This window comes from Corvus cornix, chromosome 8, assembly GCF_000738735.6.
Source record: "Corvus cornix cornix isolate S_Up_H32 chromosome 8, ASM73873v5, whole genome shotgun sequence".
NCBI lineage: Eukaryota > Metazoa > Chordata > Aves > Passeriformes > Corvidae > Corvus > Corvus cornix.
In genome coordinates this window covers 22,189,837-22,198,235 of record NC_046338.1, presented here as the reverse complement: position 1 = coordinate 22,198,235, position 8,399 = coordinate 22,189,837, and positions in this window count along the sequence as shown.

Below are 8,399 nucleotides of genomic sequence, written 5' to 3'. Positions count from 1 at the left end.
TTGTGAGGTTCAAGGCAGTTGACAGTTATTTGCCCTCAAAATAAAAAGTTATTGAGTGGTGGTGTGCAAGCTTCTGTCCGAAGTCCAGGACTATTCAACAAGTTCACTGAGAACCTGATGTTGGACTTGAGCATCTGAGTTAACTTTACAACTAAGAATTAAATTGGGAAAAGGGAGCTGCAGATATGTTGGGAAAACATATTGCCCTTCCCCCATCTTTCACAGACTAATATTTGGGACAGTCCTATGCAATTAAACTTCAGAAATTTGGTACTGCTCACTTGTGTTGTCAAACGATTTCATTTTACATAATCAAAATGCTTATGCCTTTATATGGGCCCATGAAGATCTAGTAAATTTATTTGTTCCATGTATATTCGTGGTATTTTTTTTTTTCTCTCATTTAAAGAAAAATCCTAAGAAATAGTGAGGTGATGTAGTGGTTAAAGAGATAGTGTAAGAATTAATACTAGTGCTTGTCCCAATAGGAGTACATTTCACATCTGTTACTTATGATGTGAAGCACCACTGGGGACAGATTCAGTAACAATGTACATAGTAATACCTTTAATTAGACTAACAGAATAAATACGGCACACAGGCTTTAGGGATCTCATAAAAGCTCTACCCCTGATGGAGAGGAAATTGGTGCAACTGGAGAATGATAATTGTCAACTGGGAAGATCAATATCTCCTAACTTCTTGTGCAGCAAGATTCTTGCAGCTCTTATGGGTAAACTTAAGGTTAAACTATGACCTTTCAGACAAAACCTTCCTGTGAACTTGGAAAGCTTAAGAGTAAAATTTACTTGTCAGTCAAATGACAAATGTCAGATGACCTTCTGCTATCACTATGCTTACATCAAGATTAAAAAATAATCAAATCTCTTATAAGTACTGCAGAGATTAAGTTATTAGAGCAGAAAAATATCTTTACCTGGGACTATGCTGCCTCTCTTCTGGGCTTCACTGCCTGAGGTACAGAGCAGAAGCTTGGGGTATGAGGCTTTGAAGTTAAAGCATAACAGCCTCTTTGTTTTCTCTGTTTTCCTTGCCATAAAGAGCACATAAGTGCAGTGACAGCGTTCAGTGAATAGGCGCTTTACACGGCTGCCCAGTGCAACACCTGCTGGCCGCTGAGTGTGACACCCCTGCAAACTTCTGCCTATGGCACAGGAAGGGACACAGAAACCCCTTGTTAGGCTTCATGTCTTGTAATAGTCAGAAATATACATGTGGTGGGTTGCATTTTCCTCCTTGAAGCCAGTTTTTCCATGTGTTACGGCCAACACAAGTCCTGCAAAAAGTAAGAATAGTTTTTCAGTTCAGGACTTTAGAAGTAACTATGGCAATGCTACAATTGGATTGTGACATCTTTAGCTTGTGGGGCTGTCTTCAATGTCTGTAGTGGTCTGCAGGCTTAGCTGGACAGGGTATTTTAATAATCTCTGACTGTGGATTGGGCCTTGTAGCTTGTGTCTATCTTGAAATAAAAAGCCAGTGGTTCAGTATCCAGAAGAAAAAAAAAATCAACAAAATGGGCTTTTAAAATTGGATCTTCTCGCAGAGTTGTCACAAATGAAGATTTTCATCTGAATGCTTATTGGGGGTAAGGGATCTAAGGTAACAAAAACTGAATAGCACCTTGTGGATGGGATGAAGAATGTACACTCAAAACATGGAATACCAATAGTCTCTGCTGTTGTGGAGGAATAAGTGAAACCACATGAATTACAAGACTGGCTTGAACTTACGTTCTTATTGTTTACATGCCTTGGTCCATTAACATCACTGCTTAACACACTGCTTATCTTCTTACAGTATCTCTCTAAATTAATGTGTTTGTGGGTTTGGTTGTTTTTGTTTGGTGTGTTGCTGGTTTTTTGGTTTTTTTTTTGTTTTTTTTTTTTTAATAAAGATATGTTTGTCCCTTGAAGAATTATGGGAACTGCTCTTACAAAGAGCATGTCTTATAGCACCTACCACATATTTTTCTGACTTAATAAATATTCATTTCCAAATGCGAGGTTTGAAAAAGTGGCAAAGCTCTGTATTTTTACAAAATAGATGCCTCTGAGCCATGTTTGATATGAAATAGTTTTTTAACATTCCAATTTTATATCTTAAGAGTTAATAATTTATCCAGAAAAATTCCACATAGTGAAAATTAGTGACCCTGTTTTGCTGTTCAAAGTTTTATCTGAAACAGCACTAGTGGTTATTTGCCTGAGATGCAGGCTAAAGGCTGAGCATCTACTGCAGTATTTCATTCTCTATTTAGCTTTATTAATAGTTGAGAGCTTTCTTGGTGGGAGATCTTTTGTTAACCATAACATAAGAAAAAATTCTATACACGTATAAATAAAACTTGGTGATGAAAAGTAGGTCAGTCCTTCACTATGGCTTTTAGCTACATCTTAAAGATTTTTCTCTGCAGTGATTTGCTGATCCAGTTATTCTTAATATCATAATCCTTAAATTTATAATCCTCAGTGATAGTTAATGATTGCTACCATGTATAATTTTCCTCATCCAGTGTCATCAGTGCCAGTGATGCTTTTGGTCATGTATTTGTAAGTGGCTGTCTGTTTCAGAATCTGTTTTTTTAAATGTATCTGATTTAATTACCAAACAGTGAATACACTGCCTGCAAAAGTCACTGACCTAGAATGTTGCCTCTAAGCTTTTGAGCATGGCTGATAGTGGAATGATGTAAAATGACATGAAAGCTGAAGACATAATTGCTCATTGTGAATATTTTTTTTTTTTTCAGTAGCTAACATTATTCCAGAGATGAAAAGTGACAGTTATGTATTTTTGGCAACGTTTCCCTGTAGGAACGGAACAGGCAACCTACTTATTTTCTCTACTGTTAGGGCTGACTCAAAACTATATTCATAAGAAGTTTATTTACTGACATTATAGACTGAATTTTTGAGCAGTCTGTACCCAAGTAGTAATTTAGGGCTCTTATAGTCTAGGTATGTAGTCATGAAAAATGAGCTGTTGGAGGTTTAGCCACAGAATATCACAAGATATTTCTAGGAGCAAATGCTGTGTTTTGAGAGTTTTCAAGAAAATAAAAAACCCCCAAAAAACAAAATTGAAGCACTCAAAATTCAGATGCTGCTTGTGAATAGCTGGCTCTACAAAACTTAAAAATGCCATCTGGTGACAGCTTTACCTTCTCTACAGATTCCATCAGACCGCATGTGTGTTGTTCCCATTGCTTGCAAATTTACACTTGTAGCTGATGGGAATTGTACATATGTGAAAGCTTGGAAAGCAGTTACTGAGCAGCCTTATTTCCAAAAGAGCTGACAAAATGTAGCAGCCAACAGTCTTAAAGTGAACACAGAGCCTTAGCACATATTGCAGTGTTCTGTGCAGGCTCTGTGTTCACTTTAACAGAGGCTATTACAGCTTCTGATGATGATAAAGGTGCTGTAACCTCTGGAGTCTGCCTAGCAGGCTGCTGCTCCCTGAGAGCTCAGCCAGGTTTCCTAGGGCCATGCGAGCAGTCGCATCCCAGAGTCCATTTGGGACAGCCCCGCGAGCTGGCTCCGGCAGCCAGCAGCGTTACAGGGCAGGGGGGGTAAAGAAGGCAGAGAAGGGTCTCTCATGAGGGTTTGAGATGGCTTTAATCACATCCTGTCCCCACGGCGTTCAGAGGCAGAGAGACAACGAGGTCTGGGTGCGGGGTGGTTTTGTCAGGGGCCCAAGGGCAGTCCCTGGGTGGGGCTGGGGCACAGGAGCAAATAGGGGGAAACCGAGGGAGTGCCCAGGGCTAGGAAGGGAACAGGGTTAACAAGCCACCACATAAAGGTACATACATCAGCTGTAGTCAGCTCAGGAACCTAGCAGTCTGTGGGTGAGAGACAGGGATATCAACTTCTTTTCTCAGCAAGTTTGGAGGGTCTGCCTGTTCAACTGTGGGTCCTCCTCTTAGAGGAGGATAGTGGCTCCAGCACCCTGTGAGCTCAAGAGTAGCAAGCTGCTAATGTGATCTTATTGATTTGGGATCCAAGCAAAAATTTCTTTGTAGACTTGAGATATATATATATCTATCTATCTGCATTTGTGGTAGAAAGAAGGCAAAATAATCTGTTTTGATAACTACAAATAGTCCTTAAAACATTCTCTATCATTTGTAGGCACTTTGGTTAAATTAACTTTTACTTTCAGTTCATCAAAGGCCAGTATATCCTCCTGGAAAATAATTCTGTCAAGAGTATCCTGAGCTAATCTGATGGTGTCCTCACAGAAAATGAATAAGGCAGAAAGACTTCTATTTCAGGGAAACATAATTCTGGTGCTTCATCTAAGTAGAGAGGCGCCATTAGTGCTAGATATTAAGACTGGAAAGGCACATACCTAAGCTCAAGCAAAAAACCCTTCTGCGCAGGTATGCACATCTCAGACTTGGATTGCTCCTGAGCAATACTCCTGAGTAATTAGCAATAGACACAGTAATGCCTTAGAATCTCAGTACAAGGTTTAAAGCAGAAGTCATGTTCCCATACAGATAGGAATCTCTATGAGGAAGGAAACGTAATGTTTTGTTTGGTTTTGGTTTGGTTTATTTTTCTCCTGCAAGTATGAAGTATCTTAAGTGCCTGTCTGCATCCACAAAGGCATCGATGGGGATGGGTGGTGTAGCAATGGAGAGATGAAGAAGGGGAAGGTTTTTTTGTTTGGTTGGCTTTGTTTCGTTTTTAGAATTCACTCCTAACAGTCAGTTTGTGGTATTCACTTTGAGCAGGCCTGTGGTTTGGTTATCTCACTCTTGGTACATGTCAGCTAGTTCCAGAAGGCACTTCCAGTCAGAAGTTACCAGCATTTGTACATGTACCTGCAATGCCTAAATTTTGCAGAATATAAATCATGTCTTGTAAAGGCTGATACAAATCTGAAGTCTGTATGTACCTCTAGGCCGGAGAGGGATGCCAATGAGCACCCAAAATAAAGAAGCCCCTGGGTATTGTGACAGGAGATATTTTAAAAGATGTGATAATGTTTTGCTTGGAGTTTTTTTCCTCAAATGTAACCAATGAGTGGCTTACTTTGCTAGCTCTGTCAAAATAATGGCGAATGATGGAAAGTGCACAATGTGAAGGGAGAGAGAGGAAACAAGCTGCCATTGCTTCAAACATATACACTTGTGCTGTGGGAGCCATCGTCAGCCAAAAATAAGTTGTGAGCTCTTTCCCACCCACATAGCTCAAGCTTCATGAAGCGAAGGAGACTGTCATGTGGTGGCAAAGGCCAGATTATCATAATGTGGGTGAGATGTTTCTGCCCAAAAATACTCTCCTGCCTGTTGTGTTCTGAAACTCCTTATTTGTACCTGCAAAGCAGTAATCTGCACCATTAGAGTAGTGAAGTGTCCAAGGGCTGTTTGTGTGGGGCACCCAGAGTTTGTTCTGTGGGCAGAAATGCTCTCTCTGTAGGTGGATATGTGTGTTTTTCAAGTACATGTTCTTTTGTTTCTCCTCTTCCCCCTCGCCCAAGAGTGACATCTACCTCTGCGTTTTTCCCTCCGTGTAGGATGTGTGGGACCATACTTCTTTTACAGTTCTCTTGTGTGTTGGCTTACCAAATCCTCAGTTTGTACAAACTGGTGTAATTCCACTGAAACTGATAAAAGTATGTTGACTCCAAAACCAGCAGAGACTCTGATTTCATTAGTTAGCAGACAGTGATGCACATGAACTTCTGGAACAATCTACTGCAATTGTTTTGGGGATGTACAGAGATATGAGATATTCCTGGAGAGTCTACAAAGATTTCTTTTAAGATTTTCTGTAGGCCACAGCTGGCTGCTGTCTTTAAAGTACTGTCTCTTTTTTTTTTTTTTTTTTTTTTTCTTTCCTCCTTTTGTCTCTTGACATTCAGTTATATCCTGAATGGCTCACAAAGTTCCTTTAGTTTTGTTATCCCTCAGGCAGTTTGTGGTCTCCCTGAAGCATGTTCACTGTCCCTGCCTGTGGGAGAGCCTGCACGCTAATTTCATCATGTCTGTCAGTCTGGTAACCAGCAGCATATTGACACTGAGTGAACTGGATGGCATTTAAATGTAAATCTATTGTCATGAACTCTAGGCTTATCATGGCTCATTATTTTGAGGCAAGCACAGTAATTAGCACGGGGTGTGCTCTATGATAATTAGGAATGTTTTACACATCAGATGGTGATGTTGACTTTTGAGGGCAACCACCTGGACCCAACTCTCACTAGCTAAAACTAATATTTTTGTATTTCCTTTTGCTTCAGTGTTTCAAGATGCCTGTGATAAAATTCTTTAACTGTTTAATCACTAAATAAGATTCATGCAATCAATTAACTGAATAGTATGATTTATTGGGACAAGTTGCTGGTACCCATAGCTGAGATACATGGTTTATTGCAATTTCTCTTGAGTGCATGGTGAAACTTCCACTATCTTGAAAGCCAGGTGCATGTTGTTTTTCAGCTCTCTCCCCTCTTTACTGGACCTGCTGTCTGAACCTTCTGAACACTGGTATCATAGATTTGTGGTATCTGGTCCATTTTTGACTTCTTTTTCATCATAAAGATGTAGTATGACATTCTTAGTGGAGAAAATAATGATGATTAAAAAAACACCCACAAAAAACCCACAACACAAAACACAACCCAGCAATTTATATCATCAGGTCTCATGATAATCTATTTGTGAACTTGTTAGATTAAAGTGGATTTGTTAAAACATCAGAAGTTTTAGGGATGTCTTGGAAGCAGCTGTATCTCATGAAGTAAAATCAGGAAAGATCAGAATATGTATCAGGGACCTATATTCTGTCTGCACAACTAGGGGGCTTATTTCTGATTTACTGTGAAATATAGACAGAGTTTCTGTTCTAACTCATGGCTTGTGTGGATTAGTTTCTGTACCTGAAGCTTTCCCTAGATTTCTGGTGTCAGTTCATATCCAAACCTAGGAGGAGGGTTTTTGTTTCTAGTGGCAATGTGAAAGCAGTCTCATAACTAGAAGATGAAGAAGGTGGGCATTTCTGTGTTTTCATAAGAATTGTGTTTGAAAGCTGTGCAATTTGAAGACTTGCCCTGTTTCCTCCTCAGATCAATAATTGCTAAACTCAAACATAAACCTTCCCTCACATGTATTTGTCAGACATATTTGTATTCAGTGTGTGATTACTGGTTGTTATGAAGTGAAGGCTCTACCACAGCCATGTAAATACTGAGCTTGTAAATACCCTTTAGGTACAGACAGCAGGAAGAGTAAGTTAATCATCATGCTTCTATTGCCTCTTTTGTAGTTTGTACTGTTAAAATAATGTGGGGGAAATGCAATGGAATGTTTAAATTTTTTTAAATAGCCATAGACTTCTGCTTGTATTCAAAGTTCATTCCCACTGCTATGTTACCATGTAATTTCTACCTCTAAGTTTCAAAACATTAGTGGATTGGGGGGGAGAAGGAGGAGCTATATTTTGATTAAAAAATTCTCTAACTTCAAAAAATTGCAAGTGTTGCATTTCAAGGGCATGAAATAATCTATTTTAAAGTAGGAAAGAACTTGTGGACACTGTATCTATGGAATAATACCAGATAAATTTAAATGTGTTAGTTGTGTGGTGCCATTACAAATGCTATTTTTGGCTGAAAAGGATAAGTGATTGCTCATAAAATAAAAGAACTTCAGATTATTTCAGCTAGCCCTGGCTGGGCTCTTTGGAATGTGGTCTGTTTCTGGCATTTGCACTTGAGGATGATGTATAGGAAGAAAACAAAAATAGTAAAGTTCAAAAAAAATTATAAACCTAAATAAAAGAGAGGGCAAGATGTAAAAAATTTTGTAGTGGGTGTCACCATGCAACTGCTTGGAAAAATAATTGATTACCATTGTAACTCTGGCAAGTAACAAAGATATACGTTAATAGGAAAAAAATGGTGTTTGGCAAGAAAAATGGGTATTTACATGAGGTAAAAGTCAGGATTGCAGGAGCTTTCCTTTTTTTTTCCCCCAGGAAGACACGGTTGGAGTCTAAAATTGTCTAGATACTGCTTCCATTTCAACTATAAATGACTTCTATATTTAACTCTTTATCTTACTGTGTGACTTCACCATCTGTAAAGCAAGAGATGTTAGTGTGATGGTGTCAGCTGTGCCAAAAAGCAAGTCTATCATATTCATCCTGCCATGGTCCTGAATATCACAGACTATTTCTATCATAGGAATTCTTCGACTTCTAGTTTTGGAGGTAAAACCAAGTGTCTTTCTGTACTTGCTAAACAGAATTTATAGAATTGATCCAGAAGCTGTTGAGTTGGATGTTTTAAATCTTCTTATGCCACAAGCCAGGGAGAAAAAAAGAACTTAGGGGTAATTAAAAAACCTAACAACTCCAAACCTCATA